The sequence below is a fragment of the Amblyomma americanum genome, chromosome 3 (assembly GCF_052857255.1).
Source record: "Amblyomma americanum isolate KBUSLIRL-KWMA chromosome 3, ASM5285725v1, whole genome shotgun sequence".
NCBI lineage: Eukaryota > Metazoa > Arthropoda > Arachnida > Ixodida > Ixodidae > Amblyomma > Amblyomma americanum.
In genome coordinates, this window is record NC_135499.1 from 184,485,397 (window position 1) to 184,506,196 (window position 20,800).

The 20,800-nt window shown below is 53.0% G+C and overlaps 1 protein-coding gene across 4 annotated transcripts in view; it reads left to right on the plus strand.

The window, feature by feature from the left end:
• The window catches only part of Utx (Utx histone demethylase), a 105,584-nt gene that overhangs the window by 4,840 nt on the left and 79,944 nt on the right, over positions 1–20,800 (plus strand). Inside the window, exon 1 of one of the 4 annotated variants that reach the window (XM_077659157.1) lies at positions 5,593–8,451. The exons of 2 other annotated variants lie outside the window; for them this stretch is intronic. The gene's annotated coding sequence lies outside the window, so the exon portion shown is untranslated. Of the gene's footprint in view, positions 1–5,592; positions 8,452–20,800 lie in introns of those variants that run through there. One more of the 4 variants, XM_077659159.1, reaches the window with a different exon arrangement.

Genomic DNA, 20,800 nt, shown 5'->3' on the forward strand with positions numbered 1-20,800 from the left:
TAACCCATTAGCACTATTGTGTCATACCCTTAATGTAGAGCTTAAGTGTCCCCTCCAATTTTCTCCTTTGACTGAATGTGACTCTTAATAGTCAGCTACTAGTTGCAGTGTGCGTGTCAAGAATACTGATCTTTTTTCGTTATAATTGAATGTCGAATATTGAATTTGGCATACTTCTATCGTTTTTTTTCCCGTTTCGAAAAGTCCAACACCTCCTTATATGCTGGAGGGTGCTCAGTTGAAGTTACTGTTTTATTCAGTGGGACATTGATCAGGTGACATGATCATGAACAAATCATAGTGAAGAAAGCTACATTAGGTTACATTGTTTGTATGCTGGTAACTGCATTCAGCTTTGTTTTTATGGCTTGTTTTTATTTCTCGCATATTTTTGTGAGTCCAAGCATGGACAAGCTACTTAACTTATATATTATATATGCCTTTAGTGTCCTACTTATTGGACAGCATCTTTTGAGCAGTAAGGCTAAAAGTTTACTGTATAAAAGGTTGCGCCCGCCAGCATAGGTCAAAAAGCTCTAAAGTTTTCTTGTTCCTATGCAAGCATTGCATTGTGTGCATTCAGAAAGAGCTTCCGGTCTTCTCTGGAAGCAGTGAGCAGATCTGACCGCATTGTAATTCCGCAAGAAAAGCAAACAATTTTTTGCTTGTCATGAGACAACCACCATGCATTACGAGAAATGCGACATTAGAGTTGCCGTCGAATGTTTCAAGTTTCATCACACCCAATAAGTACTGCATTTGCATAGTAACCTATAAATGTGGGACAGCTCAAAAGTCAGCCAATGAATGAAATTTATTGATTTGAGGACTCCAACTCACGGTTTCTTTAAAGAGAACTCTAAGGAATTTAAAAGTGAAAGCATGCTCGATGTTGCAGTTATGAATTGTGAGGTGTGTGTTGAAATCATCAAGTTTATTTCTTTGCTTTAATATTACATACTTAATTTTTGATACATTTAACTGTAATTGATGAATGTCAAGCCAGACAAATAGGTTATTTAGCCATGTATTTGTCATGCCTCCCAGATCACACAATGACTCAAAAAAACAAACTAGTGTCGTCCACATATAGAACTATATTGGAGTTTGAGGTTGAGGTATGTTGACAATATCATTGATATAAATAATAAAAAGCAGCAGCCAAAGAACTGATCCTCGTGGGACGCAGTATATAACTTGCTGCAACTGGGGCCAGGGCCAGTTAATAATTGCGTACCGATGTCGAACAGATAAATAGTGACGGATTAGATTGAATGCGACACCTCAAAATCTGTAGAGTGGGAGTTGCAAAACAATATATGTTTTACTCGCCTCTGTGCGCAGACCTTGGTAAGGAAAAGTTCTGTTGGAAAGTTTAGAAGTTGTCTAGTGGTTTTCTAATGGATGTCATGAAATGTCCTTCAGAGGCACTTCACCTGATGATTATTAAGCATAAAATATTCACTAGAAGGCAATTCATTGATATGAAGGGAAAATATCATTAAAGCCATGAGTTGTATTTCTTAACAAGTCACATTTTTCACACACTTGGTAGTGTCAACATTGTAAGCATTCGTGATGTCATTGACTGTGCAGGCAGCAGTGAGGCAAAGCTTTCTGTCATAGATGTTAATGAAAGAAGCATCGATAACAGGCGGTGTAAAATTAGCGAAAGAAAAATGTGCTCTTTGAAGTTTACAGGAGCTGAATGGTGCACTCTACGCGCAATTATTATTGAGGGCTGAGACAGACGGGTAAAAGTAATGTGTTTGGTTAGGTTCTTTGTGGCATAAGCAAGTGAGGCGATTGTGTGCCAAGCACAAGGTAAAATATATCTATTTTTGTGTTAAAAAATGTAAAACGTGAAGAAAAAAATTGCTGGTGGTTTAGCTCTGGTTAACCCTGGTCGAAAGCGAAAAGCTGCATCTCCCTGAGGGACTGGTGGTTTCCATAGATAGCTATACTGACACACACACAGTAGTAGGCATTTTTTTTATTTGTTAAACATCTTTCTTTCTTCGAAACGACAATAAAGGCATTGTCGCTTACACAAGACAGTATATATTTAATATAGCTTCGGTGATATTTACAGCTGTATTATTGCTCGTTGTATGCGGAGATATGGAACCAAATCCGGTTCCAAACGATGCCCAAACCCTGCAGGTAATTCCATAAAGCCAAATTGAAAAAGAAATTGTTTATTTTTTTTTTTTGGGGGGGGGGGAAATGGTGCAAAGTGAGACAGGCAGGCATTTCATTTCCTTAAAACAAACTCATTTTCCTCTGCTTATGGCAGGCATGGTTCTGGGGCATGGTTCTGGTGTTTACTGAGATGTGTGAGGCAGGCGTAACTTCCTTTCCTTAACACCAACTTTATTTCACTTTCCTTCCCTTATGCTGGGATTCCAGTATCCAGGAGATATGTGAGACAGCCAGCCGTGACTTCCTTTCCTTAAAACCAATTTTCCTTTCCTTACTGGGGTGGTTCAGGTGTCCACTGAGATTTGACCTCTGGCTACATTGGAAGTCATACTTGCGCGTCCCCCCTGAGGGCTGGAAAAAGCTGGCATAGTGAAGCTTTTCCCTCCAAATTCTGAGGGAACTTAAGTCTGCTTATGTAAAGGAATGCAAAAGCATGTGTTTTGAGGAAAGGAAAGGGCGCAGTAGCTCTCAGATCTGGACATCTCGGTGGACACCTCAATCCCGCGAATGCATTTTTTTAGAAATAATAATAATAATAATAATAATAATAATAATAATAATAATAATAATAATAATAATAATTGGTTTTTGGGGAAATGAAATGGCGCAGTATCTGTCTCATATATCGTTGAACACCTGAACCGCGCCGCAAGGGAATGGATAAAGGAGGGACTGAGAGATGTAAGGAAGAGGTGCCGTAGTTTAGGTCGCCGGAAAAAAAAAAAAATCGAGATCACTGCGGTGACCCGCATTGGAGTACGGCGCTCGTCGTTTCTGTTTGCTCCTCTTTGCCTCTGTCGCCCCCCTGTTTGCCTGAGAATTTGTGCTGTTCGTCTAATTCCCACCACGCTTCGTTCCAAACTTTCACATTTGGCGCCGCGCGTTGACTCCGCCCACACTTCCGGTCACGTGGTACACTTCCGGCGTTTCAAATTTGGTGCTTCTTTTGCCCTTGCCACGGCCACTTTTTGCACATTTTTGGCTCTAACTATTCGTTCGATCGTCACCAAATTTTTCGCACCGCATCCTTACATCATCCTTCGATTATGACCATTTTTTAGACATTCTCTCTTTCTAGTTTCCCACAATGGCTGTGGACACGTTTTGATGACACGGAACCGCCGCATAGCGTAGTAAATATTTCGCTTTAATAATTGCGGCCACCTCGGGATCTTAACGTGCACTGACATCGCACAGCACAGAAATTAGAGCCGATTCCCCCCCCCCCCCCACCCCCCCAACAATGAAGCGACCAACGGGCGCCTTAGCCTTTCGCCTCCATCGAAACGCGGCCTCTTTTACATTTTGAAGAGGATTCTGGTTAGGGCTAGTTGGTGCATACTTTCTACGACACAGATTGGCACAGCGCAATGGAACAAGGACGAGAAAAAAAACGAAACACAGGACGGGCAGGCAGCGCCCGTACTGTGTTTCTTCTCGTCCTCGTTCCGTTGCGCATTGTCAATCTGTGTCGTAGAAATTTACATTTTGCTTCCAGATTTTGCGGACACCTTTTAACCAGCATAGCCTAGTAATGCTGCCGCATTAATTATATAATATGTGTTCGTTTGGTCGCCTGTGACCGCCATGTTTCAAAGCGGGCGCCCAAGCTCCATGCGAGCCGTTTTCGGTGCGCTGCGCAAAGATGGCGCCACGCGTCCTCTTGCCGCTCCTCGTCAGTTTGCCGAGCGCGCTCTTGAGAAGTGTTTCGAGCGGTACGGAACACTTGTGTACGGAACACTTGTGTTTCGTACACCTATGCCAGGCTGGAACAAGAAGTCAAATAAAGGGAAGCGTTACCCTACGTGGAACATTTGAGAATTCTGCAGTAGAATACCCGACAAATGTAATTTACGTATGGTCGTGGTTCCTTGAATTCCTTCGAAGTCGTGGTGGCGGCAGGTTTCTTTCTCGAGAACCATGAATGGTTTTAGTTTGTTTTTTCTCTGAATAATAAGACTGCAAGTCTGCCCCTAGCTGCAGCGCTCAGGTCTAGCAGTGCTGGACGGCAGGTCCATTTGAATTGTTTCACCTTCACGCCGCATCAGGTGTCCTTCTTGAAAGGGAAAATGTGTTTTAAAACCGGGGGAAAGAGATAGACTTGATGGGTGACGTTTGAAAAACCCGTTAAGTGCATGGTTGTTCTATACTGTTTGCAGGGAACAAATGGTTACCGATTTGATCCTCATGAATTACATTACGACTGAAATCTGAATTGGTGTTTGGAGATGATCTCGTCTCAAAGAAAAAAAAAATTATGAATGTATAGACAAGGGTGTCTGGGACCCTTGACAGGGAAAACATGGAAACGACGAAGTTCAAGTTCCGTTCAGTGCCTTGCTGGTGGATTTGTGCTTTGATGTGAAGATGAAGTTTTTGGCTTTCGAGAGGCCTCTTGTAGTGTTTACTTTTTTATATGGGATTTATGCGGGAAATTTTTTATCGAAAAACTATGCTGAATCTCCCCCATAAATCCTCCTCTGCCTGCATCGGCGAGTACAGAGAACGCAGACATGATGTTCCATATGGCTCGGGTGCCACTGATTTTGCAGTGAGATCGCGTCGCATTCCAATCTTTACCATCGCCTGGTCGCACGTGTGCTTGTTTCGCTCGAAAAGAGTGAATTGCAAACGGTGAAGAGAGAGCTGCCTGTGGGTGACAACTGCCACCCGGTATGATTTGGTTCCTGTGCTGTGCTGTTCCCTCACTCTCCCACCACCTCCTCGATGTTTTATTTTCTGTCTTTTTTTTTTTACATAGGGTCTCTTTTGTTCGTGGCGGCAAACGTTCACTTGCGAGCCTTTCCAGTCTCACGACTGGTCTTGGAATGCCATCTCTGTTGGCGCCTGTCCAAAATTGATTTTTGTCGCACAGGAAAAAACAAGAGGTTGCAGCTGTCAGAAATTTACGATTTTGCTCTGGAACTGGCAAGTGTGCCACAAGTGGCGCGGTTATGCAAGTATACTTACTCCACGGAAGACGTGTGCGTTAATTTTTCATTCTCTTTAATTTCCGATTTAGTGCGCTGTGCCTCTTTCTAAAAATTGCTGGTCGCATTTTTTGGGCTGCGATGAATGGACCTGCGCGAGTGCTTCGTCGCCTATCTCGACGGCTTCTTCCCCGGCCGTGCCAGGACAGCCAGGCCTGTTCGTTCGTCGTAGTCTCGCGGAGAGAAGCTGAGCCGCTCCGCCGAAGCGATAAAAGCCGTCAAGGCGTCCTCGGGCCGTCTTGTTCGCGTGACATTCCCTTTCAAGGATCGATGCCAGCCGTTGCTCACACCGTCGCCAGCGCTCGGCCGCTTCGGCTGCTTGAGAGACCGCGCCGCTGCACGCTGGCGGCGGCAGTAGCGCCTCCCGAAAATAGAAACGGAGAGCGCAGGAACTAATCTCAGCAGAAGACAGCAGGCCGCCGCCGCCTTGGTTGCGCTCGGAGGAGGGCCGCCGGCAGGCCTCGACAGTTTGGTGTGCCGCCGTCGCGGGGGCGTGAATTTTGTTTTTACCCGTCTGTGCGTGTTTGTGTGCCTGTGCGCTTTGCGCACGCGGCCCGTCGAGCGGCGGCGTCGGCATCCCCCCCGCCGTTTGTTAGTCGCCCTCTTCGCTCGACCGGCAGAGCTGCGACGTTGGGGAAAGAGGAACTTCCGCCGTTTCCCTGTGGCCGTGCGCGCAGCGCGGCTAGCGCGTGCGTGTGTGGCGGCGCACCGCTGCTGGCGCGTCGTCGTCGCTGCGCGCATTCCTCTCTTCGGTCGGCCCTTGCGCCAGCCCACCGCTCTCTCGAATCTGTGCGACCCCTGCCCGTGTGCTGTGCCAAGCCGCGGAGATTTGTCCCGTCGCCTCCCGGCCTGGTTCTCTTGTTCTGCGAGCAAGCGACTCCCGTGCGCCGTCTGGCCGCCGCTGTGACTGCCGCGTATCGACCTCTCTTGCTCCAACCCCGCGGATTACTTGTGCTGCCTCGTGCGGTGTGTGTTCTACGTGCGCTACTACCGCCGGTTGCGGTGTTTCGCAACCGCTCCTCCTTAAGGACCGCGCGGATAACGGAACCGCAGAAGCGCCGTTTTCTTTGCCGGCGGCTGCAGGCCCCCGTGTGTATTATACGCGCGCGGCGTCATTGTTACGGAACGAGCCGTAAGAGGTGCGCGCTCGCGCAGCTGGTTATTTCTGCTGCATGGGAATGCGTGCGTTGTCGTCGTGGGTGCAGTCAGCTGTGGGTGCAGTCAGCCGCGCAGCCGGAAAGTACTGCGACGCCTTGTTGCGAGCAGAAGAGGCTCGGTGCCCAATAAGGGAGCGGGGTGTTCGGTGCACCGCCGCTAGAAAATCTCCCTGTTCTTCGTCTTCGACCCGGACGGTTTGGTCGCTTCCTTAGCCAGGCAACCGCTTGCTCGCGCGTCCTTTCCCATCTGGTGTTCTCCTGCGAGTCGCTCTGAAAGGCACCGGGGTCACGCCTGTATTGATCTGGCGCAGTTTTGGAGGTGCGGGTGAGAGAGAACTCACGTGCGACTTCCGCTTCCGGCGTGCAGTTGCCGTGTTCCCTTGCACGCACACCAGTGCTTACACTAACCTTGACTATTCTGTTCTATGTATGCATTTACCGCGACTACGAAGAGCGTTGTTACACGAAACTTTACGTCAATCGACGACACTATCGGACGATCGAACGGGCCCGTTAACGCCGTGGAAAGATACTTTGCCCATCTTCTTCCTCGAGCCCACTAAGGCAGGAGCGTCCTCTGGCGAAGCAGTGTTTCTTTTTTCTTTTTTTTATGCTTGCTATTGAAGAGCGTTAGCTACGCGAAGCCGTCTGCACCGTTAAGCGAGCGCGCGTAGTGTGCGCACCTCGCGTTGGGAAGGTCATCCGTGAAGGAGGGCGTGTTCGGTGTTTACCAACAGTGACGTGCTAAAGGAGAGAGAGCAACGCTTTTTCGTCTCATTCCACCTCCCCTCCTCGTGTGTGCGTGCGGCTCTGTCGCCATGGTATCGTACGGACGGCGTGCCCCATATGTGGTAGTCATGGCAACCGAGTCGCGAACTGCATGTCGGGATCGTTCCCGGCCAGCTGGATCCGCGTCGTCTGCTTGCGCATCTCGACGGTTGTCTGCCACGCGTGGAATCGAGCATTGTGCGGGTGCTTTGTTGCTGATTGCGTTGGTTTAGGCCTAGGCGCAAAGTAATAGAAAGAAAAATAAAACTCGGAGCGCAGGGCAAAAAAAAAAAAATCTGGGCGGAAGAAAAACACAAGCAGCGACACCCGGCAATTTTATTTCGCAGCTATCGCCTGCGCTAAGCTAGTACAAAAACGAAAAAAAAGTATCCGCAGTCAGCTAACTACACTGCCAGCCGTAGGTAGCGACGAAACCATCATCTCTGAACTGTCGCTTTCCATCGCCATTTAGCGGCAAGTCGTTGTTACACTTTCCTTGTTCTAGCGGAGGCTCCGTTTCATTATTTGTTCGCGTCGTTGTTGTGAGGTTAACGTTGCATAACCTCGCGTCATTAACGTTGTCGGTAGCAGCCCCTTCGGATGCGCGATTTTTCGTCATCATTACGGGGCGTTACAGCGTTTCCCGGGAGCACGCATCTCGCTCTGCCCCGGAGCTGGCGTCTCTCCAAGAGGCCGCGTTGCAACCGTGCATGAGCGTTGGTCGGCAACTGCTTGCAGCGCGGTTTCGTGTACGGGTCGGTGACTTGACTGATCGAGGCGAAACAAGCGGTTCCTTTGCTGCAACCGGCGTTTTTGAGCCAATGTAGCGAACGTTGCAGAGAGGATAGCAGCGCTTCTTTCCTTGACTGTGCCGGCCTAGGAAGAGCCGCATACTGTCGCTCGTTGTATACCTCGCTCGTCGGGCGGTGTGTGCTCGTTCGTTTTTCGCTCAAAGAAAGGAAAGTGCTGCTCGCGGCTTATCTGGATTCCCCCTCTGATCGTTGTGTGCGCTTGTTCGCGAGACTGAACGCCAGCGTTTCCGCCGTCGTCTCTCTCTCTCTCTCATTAGACACTCTTCCTCCAGGTTACGTAAAAAGTGTGTGCAGCGGCGTTGTTCCGCCTCTCCGCTCTCGATTTGTGTGTGCGTGTGTGTGTGTGCTCGTGACGTCACTGCCGCCGTTACGTGGTGACTGCTGCGACCTGTTCCGGCGTCGCTATCTGGATTAAAGGTCGCGCGGCGTCCCTGACGTGTGAGCGCGCGACCGTGGTCGTCGCCGACGCCGCTGCCGGGGATTCCCCTCCGCGCGCCCGGCTCCTCCAAGCTACCACCAAACGTGAGTTGTTCATCTTCCATTCCTTTGTTCGCCGTGCCTTGGCGGAGTTTTTTTTTTTTTTTTTCAGCGGGCTCACCATATCCCCGCCGCCTCTTTGTGTTCTCAGCTTCATTTTACAGCCCTCCGACTGTTTCCCCCATCCCCCCGAGTCTCCCCGGGCCCGCTCCCCCGGCTGTGGGTCGCTTAGTAGCATTACCCCATTTTTTTATTTTCCCACCTTCGGGTGGCAAAAGCCCAACATTGCCTTCGGGCCTTTCCATTTATATTACGATTGGGTTAAGCCTGTGATACTTTAGTGGTACAGGCAGGAGCTCATTGGTTTACGTTTTTTTATGGCAGCTCCACCATACTCTTTGTTTCCCCCATCCCCCCACATCTTCCCATAAAGCTCGCTTCGCAGTAAAGCGTTACGTAGACGCAGCGAGCGGGTCGAGCTCGGGCGTTCCGTATCGTTCTTCGTCGCGCATCTGCGCTTTGCCAGTATTTGAAGACTTTGCCGCCGCAAGCCCTCGCGCGCAGCTGTTGACGCGTATATTAGCCGGCTGAGTGAGGGCTTTTAAATCGCCGTCGTGTAGTGCAGGGCACGTAATGAGCGAAGCCGTTGTGTATCCGCCAACAGCTGCTGCTGATTAGCGATGACGGCGGCCGGAACGCGCTGTGACTGCCGACATTGACTTTCGTAAAGCCGAGTAGTGAGTAGCTCCTTTTTTACTGTCGAAAATTGTTTTTTTGGAAAAAAGGAAATGGCGCAGTATCAGTCCCTCTCAAGTCTCGGCGGACACCTGAACCGCGCCGTAAGGGAAGGGATAAAGGAGGGACTGCGAGAAAGAGAAGAAAGAGATGCCGTAGTGGAGGGCTCCGTAATAACTTCGACCACCTGGGCATCTTTAACGTGCACTGACCTTACTCGATTACGTGGTACCCTCACCACGCTTCTTCCCCCCATCACTTCTGAACTGTTTCATTATTTTTTTTGGTCGTCACGTTGACTTGCGGCTGCTTGTACCGCTTTATCTTCGTGGAGCGGGCGCGTTTGTGCATTCCGTTTCGCGAACACCGCAGTTGCTTTTGTTTTCGGCCACAAGCTCGATGACTTGGCAGCATTGGCGTTCGTGCTGTTGTGCACCGGTCGGTTCATGTCCCGACCGCAGCGATAACTCGGTCGTGTGCCGACATACCGATGGACTCTCAAGGAACTTCCCTTGGTGGACATTCAACCCGGAATGTTCCGTTACGCACGCCTCGTGAGCCAAGGGTGGCATACGCACGCACACAACGGGAGTTATCAGCTGTAGGCACAGCAGTGGCCGGGCTGCGTGGCAGTCGGGCCCTTTGATCTTCAGCAGCGGCGGGGAGGAGGAGGGGGTCATGAAGAACGGAAATACTCGGTAAGGCATATAGCGAGTGAAAGGGGACGGAGAGAGAAATAGAACGCGGCACGGCTGCGGAGGCGGCCCTTTTTTAACGCGTCTGGTATGCGGTCGGATGGAGAAGCCGCCGTGACCTCTCGGCGTGTTTCTCCGGAGTCTCTCCCCCCCCCCCCTCTCTCTCTCTCTGTGGGGGTTTCCGCCGTGCGCTCGCGGTCTTTCTCCGCTCGCCCCCGCATTTGCAACGGCGTCGCACTTGGCTGTGCTGCAGTGCGGGGGAGGCGATGCAGCTGACGTGTCCACTGTCTCGGCTCCGCTGACACGTGCAGCTCTACGTGGGCACCGCGGTCGCGTAGGAAGGCAGCGCCTTGATCTCCTGCGATGTTCGGGCGGACTTCCGCACGAATAGTAAAGGAATTTTATTGAGGACGCAAATTAAGCATCCAGTAGGTCGGCGGCCTGTCGATGCTTGTGCTCTGCCGCCCCGGAACTTGTAGTCACTAACGCTGGTGCTGGAGAATTCTCAAAGCTCTTCGTGCTTGAATAGCCGGCACTGTTAGTATTGTACGCTAGCTGTCAAAACACACACACACACACACACACACACACACACACACACACACACACACACACACACACACACACACACACACACACACACACACACACACACACACACACACACACACACACACACACACACACACACACACACACACACACACACACACACACACACACACACACACACACACACACACACACACACACACACACACACACACACACACACACACACACACACACACACACACACACACACACACACACACACACACACACACACACACACACACACACACACACACACACACACACACACACACACACACACACACACACACACACACACACACACACACACACACACACACACACACACACACACACACACACACACACACACACACACACACACACACACACACACACACACACACACACACACACACACACACACACACACACACACACACACACACACACACACACACACACACACACACACACACACACACACACACACACACACACACACACACACACACACACACACACACACACACACACACACACACACACACACACACACACACACACACACACACACACACACACACACACACACACACACACACACACACACACACACACACACACACACACACACACACACACACACACACACACACACACACACACACCGAAGCACGAGAAGCCTTTAGTCCGGGAAGGGCCACATTATGGAGTTTATAAAGGGTTGGTTTATTTGGGTCCCAAAGCGGCTCAGGCTATGTGGTACGTACGCACAGTGAGGGAGCATCCAAGTGCCATGTAGGGGGCTTCGCCCCCATCATTTACATCATCGTTGGCAATTAAAGTTTCCACTACCACTATGAGGGACGCCGTAGTGAGAGGCTCCGGAAATTTCGACCACCTGGGGTTCTTTAACTTGCACCGACATCGTGCAGTGCACGGCCCTCTAGAATTTTGCCTCCATCGAAATTCGACTATCCCTGCCGGGATCGAACCCGCGTCCTTTGGGTCAGCTGCCGAGCGCCATAACCGCTGAGCCATCGCGGCGACTCGCTGCCGATCCACGCGACGAACGAAATCAGCGGTTCATCACGGTGGATAGGTGTTTCTGGAGGATGGAGGTTCCGCGCTTGGGTTGGAGGCTCCACTTCAACAGATTCCGGGGGGCTTGAGGCGGAGGGACGGATGACGAAGGCCGTGCTGCACCTTGCCCAGAAGACGAGTTGGGGTATTAAAATTAAGGAGCTAGCTCGTGTCGCAGAAAAGCCGGTGTCGTCGGCGTCTTTGGCCGTGAGCGAAAAATGGCGCATCTCGGTGAACACCTGAACCGCGCCGTAAGGGAAGGGATTTTTCTTCCCTTACTGCGCGGTACGGGTGTCCAGCGAGAATTGTGAGACAGGCGTCATTTTCTTTCCTTAAAACCAATTTTCATTTCAATCTCCTTCCCACGCAGCCCGGTTCGGTTGTCCACCGAGATATGTGCGACAGGCTTCCTTTCATTTTCATGCTCCTTGCCTTACTGCGCTGTGCGGGTGTCCACCAAGATATGTTTCATTTCCTTAATTTGTCCGGTCAAGGGGTCGCACCGAAGGACGATGGCTTTCCGTGGATTCCTTGGCAATGCTGCAACACGCTGTCGCGTCCTGCTCTTAAAGGCGAAGCTATAAGCGTCCTCCAAATTTTTCGGCAGGGAGACACCTCCAGCTGCGACCAGCTGACCCCGTTCGACGACAGACTGCGGTCCGGCGCTTTACCTCTCTGGAGGAGACTGGGACATGTGATTCCAGCAGTGCTGGCTGCAAGACCAGCCTCGGTGGGCCGTGTGGTCGGGATCCTTTCCGTGTTCTGTTCTCTCCCGTGTCGCCTCGGCAGTTGGCAGCGCCAACCAGCAGCGCACGCATTGATGGCTTTGGCGCTGGTCATGAAAGTTGCGCCTTGTGAGAGAACTCTGCACGCGGCCGGTACTGACCGCCATGCGGCGCCGCGTCGATGGAGGGTGCATACGCGTATGTTTCCTTTACTGGCCACGCAAAAGTTTCTCAGGGCAGTGGATAGCTAGTCAGGACAGTCTGTGATTTCATTTTTTTAGTAAGGGATGTTCAGCGTTTGGAGGCCTCATAAATACTGTTGTGTAGCGAAGGTAGAACCAGTTATTCCTCTTTTTTTTTAAATTCCACGTTTGTTTGTTTTCTTGCGGATCCTGACCGTGCTCTTTTTACAAGGGAGGGAAAGGAAAGGAAGGCCAGCGCCATTTAACCAACGTGTTCATACTGCGCTCTCGGCGAGCAGCTTGTGGTTCGATTCGGCACTGGTGCCGTTGGTACACCCAAGCTGCAAAAGGTTGAAAAAAATAAATAGTAAGAGCTCCGCCGGGGACCAAAGATAAAGAGAAAGCCATTTTAAGGTTTGTTATTCATTGCGCGCTTCGAAGGGCAACGGCGGTGCGAAAGAGGGATAGAGGAAGGATTGGGGAAGCCGGAAAGGAAAGCCCGACCTCGGCCGCTGAGTCCGTGCGGGGCACAAAAATCGATGCCAGGGCCTCCCGACATTGGATGGCCCCGCGCCCGGGGCCGCCCGCGCCTGCGCACTGGTGCTTCCCGGTGGCACCACGTTTGTCGCTGCGATCTCACTTCCTGCTGTGCGCTGCCTTTCTTCCCGCGCTCGCTTCCCTCTTTCCGTCTCGCTTGGCTCCCTACTTCCGTACACACACCGCGAAGAAATAAAAAAGAAGGGCACGGATGGAGAACAGCAGCAGGCGCGGCATCGCTCAGCGCTGTAGTGTCTCTATCGTTCGAAAACCCGATATTTCTTTCATTCGAAGTCACTTGTCCCAACTTGCCCACGTGGTATACGTGGGAGGGCTGTATGTGCGGGCTGTTCCCCAGATTTGTGCACCTTGTTCCTTCAGCGTTCGATTAGCTGCGGAACTCATTGATCGCTCGAGGACCTTGCGCGGAAAAGGCCCGATTGTGCTTTTTTTTTTGCACGGTTGCAGTATTCGTTGCTTGTTTTGGACTTCCCCTGATTTACGAATGTTCATCGTGAGGTGCATTGTTGAGGAAACGCTGGGGTGCGTAGGAGAAACGCCATACGGACTGGAGTGGGAAAGAGGGTTGGTATATACATATGCCCTGTGGTTGAGTATGCACGAGGAAATTTTGCAGAAAATTTCAACAGAAAAGAGGAAGGGGGGGGGGGGGGGTGTCAGGCTACTGCTAAGCCATTGCGAGTAATACCCCTGTCACACGGGACTTCTCGGCCTTTGCCGTAAAGTTGTCTTATTTCACTAAAGGAGGAAAACCGAAAAGGAGCAGCGACGCAGCTACACGGCAAATCCAAAGGAGCTTGAACGCGGCCTCCGTGAATGCCAAAAGTCACCGCTGTGTGTGAAGCGGCGCTAGTAACATGAAATTAAAGCAGACGGTAGCACTTCCGCTAAGAGTGCATTCGTTTATGTTGTAAAAAGTAGCTATCGCGATAATAAACGAGCGTTCTGACGGTGAGAAACGGATATTTTGAAACAGTTTTTTTTTTTTCATCGTTCTCGGTCCGACCACGGTAGGCGCACTTTTCCGTTCGGCTCCTCGTTGTGTTCGAGAAGCGTGCTTTGTTGCTTGTGCCTTTGTGCACACAAGCAAACTCAAAACACGCACTCAACAAAGAGCAAACGAAGAAAAAACAGCAAAGCGAGATGCGCAAGCACGTGTGTGTCGTTCAAGTCCTTTCTTAGCAGTGTGGATGTCTTTAGTCTTAGCCTCCTCTACGGTTAAGTGCACTGTAACGCAAAATTAACCATTGAATAAGATACATTAGATAATGTTCACGGTTTCAAAACTAAAAATTGCGTCAGTTTTTTATTCTTTGAGCTCGCTAGCTGGCGCTGCCGTCTGGGTTGCTCCTTTAAGCAACTTTAAGGCCGATGACGGCCGCCTTTATTGCTACGGAACTTTATCGCAAAGGTCTCGACGCTTTGCCGTGTAGATGCGCGTCACGCGCCTTTGGGGCAAAGGACCTTAATTTCTGAGGCCTTACAAGTGCCCGTGTGACAGGGGTATAAGTCACTACTGGCAGTGGCGTTGCTCAGCGTTGTTCGTGAACGCGGATGAACACATTTGTCCTGATTTCCGTGACGCGACGTATAGTGCACTGAACGGTGCAGTAGCTCTCGCACGTCTTCGCTTTCGGAGGAAAGAAACGTTGTGGACCGATGAAGGCGGGGCCAGTCGGCTTCGCTAATGTGCAGGGCCCCAGGGTTTCCTTTTACTCCCCTCTCACTTCGGACGGTCTGTTGTGGGCCCAGACTGGCTGGGAAAGCGTGGCGCCGGCGATTCCATCCTGATCCGGAAAACCTCGAGAGATTGATCGTGTACGCCGCCGCGCAGTTTCCCTACGGCTGCTCGAGGGGAAAGGCGTATCTCGGTGGAGGTTTCTTTCCTTTTTTTCCCACAGCACTTTGAACGAGAGCTGCGGCCGGTTCTCACACCCTTTGTAGCCGCACTCGTCGTCGTTTCCCCCGAGACACAAAAGGAAGGCAACCGGTCCCTCCGTGTTTGTCTCTCTCTAGGCTGTACCTCGTGGCCACTGCTGCCTTTTGCGAACGCAGAGCGTACGTACCCTGCACTATAGGGGTGCGCCTTGCGTAATAACGCTCTCGAAGCAGCTGCCGCCGGCTCGTGTGTGGCGGTGTTGGAACCCGCTTTTTTTTTTGCCTCCCTCATTTCGCTATGCGGACCAGGTGCGCGCGTGCTTTTGGCACGGTGGGAGGGAGTCCTTTTACCGGCGCACCTGCATTTTCCTGCCGCGGCCGATCTCGCGGGGTTCGCGGGCATTGCGCGCGGTCGGATGAGCTTTTTCTCTTTTTAAACTTTTTTTCGCCGCGCTGCTTGTCTGTCGGCCGGAGTTGTGCATCCCGCCCCCCGGTTCACGAGCTGCTGTCATCGCGGGGACCTCACGGACAGCTTTTCGGGTGAATCGACGCGATTTGTCGAGTGGCGCTTTCCCGAGGAGCGGTATGAACGGCGAATGAAGGTGGGAGAGTGCTGATCTCTCTCTATATGCGTCTTTCGCAGGATATTTTAAGCCCGTTGGAAGTGCAACCGCGTCGCCAGCGTCCGCTCAGCTTTGGCCGCTGATGACTACTTTTTTTAATAAACCAGTCCCCGGCTTCGTTGAGCTCTACGCGACAGGATCCAGCGTTCAGTGGAGGCGGGGCGAATGGGGAGAATACATAGGAATCGCCTTGTTTGTACGCAGTATTAAGCGTTGAGCAAGCGAGCGACTTGTGCAACGGTTAGCACTGAAATCCCGCTGCCGCTCCTTCTGTCGCACTGATTGCACAAGGCACAGCTAACGTGTCGGCTGCCAGGCTTTTATCGCCCGACAGCGTCAAGGCCATCGCTTGAATGCCTATCGTCGAGGACGGCGCGGCGACCTGTTCCGAGGAACATGATATGGGTGGTATCAAGGCAGGTGAAGATGGCGCAGTGTATCAGAGAAACAAACGTGAGTTAAATCAGCTGAAATCAAGAAGACAGATTTTGAGGCCCGTGGAGAGACCCCCCGTAGGTACGCCTTTTTACTGAGGCCACGTGTATACAGGGCTCAAAAACTCGGGTAATCAATCGAAGGCGCCGGAATGCAAGGCTATTATCGCTCGCGGAGCGAGAGCATACCCTAGGTTGTGTCAGGTCGCCGTCAACGAGGGGCTGCTCTCGTTTCGTGTATGTATGTTCTCAACGCGGCGCTGCGCCGTTCTCTACTGCTTCAGTGGGTTCGTGCGCTACACCTGCGACCCAGCGTTACCGTTATCTTCCGTCTTCTGCTGGTCGTTAGTGAGGCGCGTAGATTGCAGCGCACGTGGCGAAGAGGCGGTCGCGACGCGCGCTGTCGTAGCGGTGCTCTTCGATCCTTTGTCCGCGCGTCAACGTTTGTAACAATGCACCGCGGCTGCTGGCGGTGATCAGCGAACACCAGCTGCGCTTTCAGCGAAGTACCAGCTTTCACGAAAAACGCGGAGGGGGGGATTGGAAGTGCGTCGGCGCCTGAGGTTGTTTCCACGACAGCCGTGATTGACGTTCGTGCTTGGCGCTGTCGTTCCTTGCGTGTCACGTATTGCGGTGCGTACCGTACTGACGTCACTCAGGCGGTGCGTGCTTGGCAGCATTATTTTTCTTTTTTTTTTGCCCACACTAGTATATGTACCGACGTCCGTGTGTTTCATGTTGACGGGCCGAAGAAGGTCGAATGCTCGCAGCATTGCACAAACTGCGCTTCTCAACGTGTACTGATCAAAGTGTTAGTGGCCAAAGAGGCGGGAGGCGTGCGATGCGATGGCTGGTTGCAAAAGCAAACACTCCCAGCAGAGCACTGCTACGTCTGCGGGACGGCGCGGTAGCCTGTGGTTGTGCCATCGATGTCATGCGAGCGACTGATTGTATGTGTCTGCACTTTTACCGTTTTGGAACGTTTAGAGATTAGTCTAATTTTGCTTGTTAACACTGATACCTTTCTCAATGTTTTTTTTTCTTTCTTTTCTGTCACTTGAGGGTTATAACCGATGAATTACTGGGAGTTCTTCCACATTTTCACTCCCTGGGCATTCGAGGTTTATATAACGCCCTGCAGCGAGGCATTTCCGTAAGTTCTTTTCTTAGATTCGAATTCTCGATGGATCGGTTGTTGAGGCGACCAGATGGTCGACTGCTCCTTTCTTTTTTCGTAAGTTTAGTTCGTGCACGGAGTAGGTGGCGCATTCGTTTTCGTCCCTCCGTCCCGAACCGTTCTGTCCACGCCCCCTCCCGATGTGTAGTACGGCGTTCGTTTTCGTGACCGCTGCGAAGCGCGTCCGGTCGTTTGCTCGGCAGGGTTATCTAGAGTTCGCGATCGGTGTTGGCCCGACTCTCGGATCTGAGGTAAATGCGAAGTGCGCGCGCACGCACCACGCGTTGTTCTCTTGTGCAATGTTCTTGCTGCGAGTGTGCTGGGTGCGCGTGTGTGTGTTTTAACTCCACCCCCTCACCCCATACTTGGGAATCGTGCGGGTCACGACGGAGGCCACGTTGCGAGCGGGCTGCAAAACAGGGGCTCGCCGCGGCGTAGGCCAAAGTAAGGCCTTTGTCCGGCGTGCGCCGGCGAAGGCATCGATCGATGATGCCCCCTTGCGAGCCTCCTTTCCCTCTTTTCCGGCGGCGATCGCTCTCATTACCCGGTGACACGCAGAAGGGAGGCGTAGGCCAGCTGGTGGGCGGCGGCAGCGGCAGCTGTGCGCTCTTGTGTGTGTGTGTGCGTGTGTGGCCGCAGCAGCTGTTTGCTCCGGAGCCCCGGGATTGGCCTTGGAAGCAGCGCGCGGACGCAGGCGTTGCGCTCTGACCAGGCTTTCGCTCGCACGGAGTTTTTTTCCTCTCTCTCTCTGTCTCACGGGAATTAAATTTACGCCGATAATTGGGTAAGTTTGGTGTAAGTTGGTGCGAAGCCTGCTCACCGCCCGTGTCTCGGGCGAAAAACCGCTGGTGGGCAACTCTTTCTTTTTTTTTCGGTCCGAACGGTTTGCCCACCTTGGAACGGCTTCGCGAGAACTGGGCTATGCACCCTTGTGAGCCGAGCGTCGGGCCGCACACGAAAGGAGGATGCGATCGCAGGCGCCGGGAACGGAGCGAGGAATCGCGTGGGCTGCGGGGTCTCCCACCCCTGCCGTCGCTGGTGCGTGGCCCCGCGACACTCCGGCGTCCCGGCCCCCGATACGATGTCTGTCGTGTAGCACCGCGCATATCGTTCATGCGGCGATCGACGAGGAGAGGGGCCTAAATGCGCTGACTCATAGGCTCCTCCCGAGCATGCTGCTTCTGCCTCCCCCCGAGCGAAGGCGGTGAAAGATGGCCCGCTGGGTGGTAGGTGTAGTAGAGGGAGTGCTACGCGCGGGGTTTTGCACGCAATGTTTGTCCCACGAGCCTGCTGCTGAGGCCGCGGGGCGGGTGCCCGTTTTCTGCTTCCTCTATCCCCCCTCCTTCCCCTACTCACGCGCCCCAGTGCTTGGCCGCGCAGGATCTTTTATGGGCACTTGCCCGGGGGGTTGTAGCGGAGCGACGTTACCGGGCCGCAGAGCACACTCGGCGTCTCTTGATGGCGGAGGATGAGAGCGCCCTCTGCCACCCAGGTCATAACTGCTCGCTGATCGGGGGTGGTCTGTCGAGACGTGCGCAGAATTTACATTGCACTGTGAAGTGGGAGGGTTCTGTGAAATCTGCCTCGTTTCCAACTGCGTTGTGCTAATTTTGCCCCGTGCACAAGAAAAAAAAGAACGAGACCTTTTCACTAAATGAGACAAAGTTGTGCGTACCGAAGTCCAGGGTCATGTGAAGGGATGTAGCGCAAATCTATAGTCTACCTGTGCTACTGAGACAGTGTAGTATATTCACTTGAGCTGATGGGTGGACCTGGCAGAAATACCGTTACCGTCTGTAGATGTCGCTTCGCTTTTTTTTTTTTTGTCAAAATCGGCTTCTGTACCTTGCGCAGATGCGGGAGCGACAACTACTCGTCTCGGCAACATTCGCTGTGGCGTTCGATAGTGATCCGAAAACCTGTCAGTAAGCTCCTGCTGACTCGGGGTTTTTGGCGTGAAATGCAAAATACGCCCCCGCGCTCGCGAGATTCCCGCGAGACATTCCGCTAACCCCCTGTTCACGTGTCCGTGCGCGTAGTACACGCAGCGTCCAGCGAGGCGCTCTCGTCGAGCCGGCTTTCAGTGCTCGCTCCATCGTCATATACACAATGCATCAGGTGCTGCAACCACGTCGTGGTCTTTCCATTCGTGTGCGACAATCCAGGAATGGCGTAGGAAAGAAGAAAAAAAAATCTCCGCGAGGCCAACCAGCCGCGCGTTGGCAATGATGTGTGCGTCCATAGACCGGTTTCACGCGTCCATAGACCGGTTTCACTCGTTCTGGGACATTCCCGGGAGGCTCACCTCACCGGAGAGCCATGGGTCGAGACTCCGAGAGACTCGATCCTTCAATGCGGACGTCCCCACCACCAGGGAGAGAGGGCTGCTGCGGGGCGTTGCAGCTGCTCCTTCCCCCGACGGCGTCGGCCAGGGACCGTGGGAAAGCTTGTCGCTCCCGAAAACCGGCCGTTTGTTTGCGCGCTCCCACTGGAGGGAACCGCTCGGGAGAAGAGGTAGGTGCAGCGCCCGCCTTCTCTCGCGGTGGGAGAAAGCGAGGGAGAGAGAGAAAGCAGAGCGCCCTCGCTCAATGCTCTCACGCACGCTGCGGGCACACATGCACCGGCTCCTTTATTTGTCGCCTTCCATTGTGAGCGTTTGTCGCCGAGCGAAAGTCTCTACCCCCCCCCCCCCCCCCCCCCCGCCCGCCCTGCAGGAAAAACGAGTACAGTAAGGGGCAAGGGGAGGGAAGAGGGGAAGACACTCCCGAAAGGAGAGCTTCTTGTTCGCTTGGGGCTCTAACGAGGCGCGATTGGCCTCGGCGGAGTGTTTCGCTATCACTAGCCACCCGAAGGAAGCCGTTCGACAACAGGTCGGGCTTTTTGCTGTTGATGGGCGCCGAGCACCCACGCCCCGCTCTTTCTCCGCTTCTCGCTTTGTCGTGCGCGAGAGGGTCGCCGTTTTAATTGCACCCCTGGAACTGGCGGGCTGCGCCGTATCGCTTAGGCGAGGCTCGTTTCGGTATAGGTGCAGTGGTCCCTTCTGTCTCTCTTCCGGAACGCGCCCTCTCTTTCTCAGGTCCTCCGGCCGACACCGAGGGGGCCTGCTGCCCTCTCCTCGACAATTGCTGCTGTTCTCTTGGCCACTGCAGCGCGCCTCACTGGCTGCGTGTGATGGCTGCGTTTCGTCCCCTGCCGATACCGCCGCGGCGTCTGTTTACCGACTCGGCTTCTCCTTTCCCTCCCGACGGTCTCCGTTTGCCGCGCAGTTGCTGGGTCTGTTTTCTTTTTTTTTTTTTCACGTTATTGCGCGTACGAGTAGCGGGGGTTCCTCATCATTGGCGTCCGAAACGGAGCCGTCGTGCGGGCTTTGTTCTTTCTGTCCCCGCGCCCGCGGTCTGTGACCCCGAGCCGCGTTCATCGCGGAGCGGTGTCTCAACCCCCCCCCCCCCCCCCCCCCCCCTCCCTTCCTTCCGCCATTTTATTCCCCAAGCTGCGTGTGCGCGAAAACGCTGCGGCGCACGGCATTGTCTGGCTGGTGAAAGGGAGGGAACTGTCCGGCCTCATTGATGGATATGCGTGCACGTGCGCGCCGACAGCGCTAACTTTGTCTGCCGCCCAGCGGGAGTCACTCGGCGGCTCTGCCTCCTCTCCCACGTGCCCCGCTGGCTTTGGGACTGGGGGAGGAGACGAGCGCCATGGGCGGACTCGCATGGAACACGTGCGCC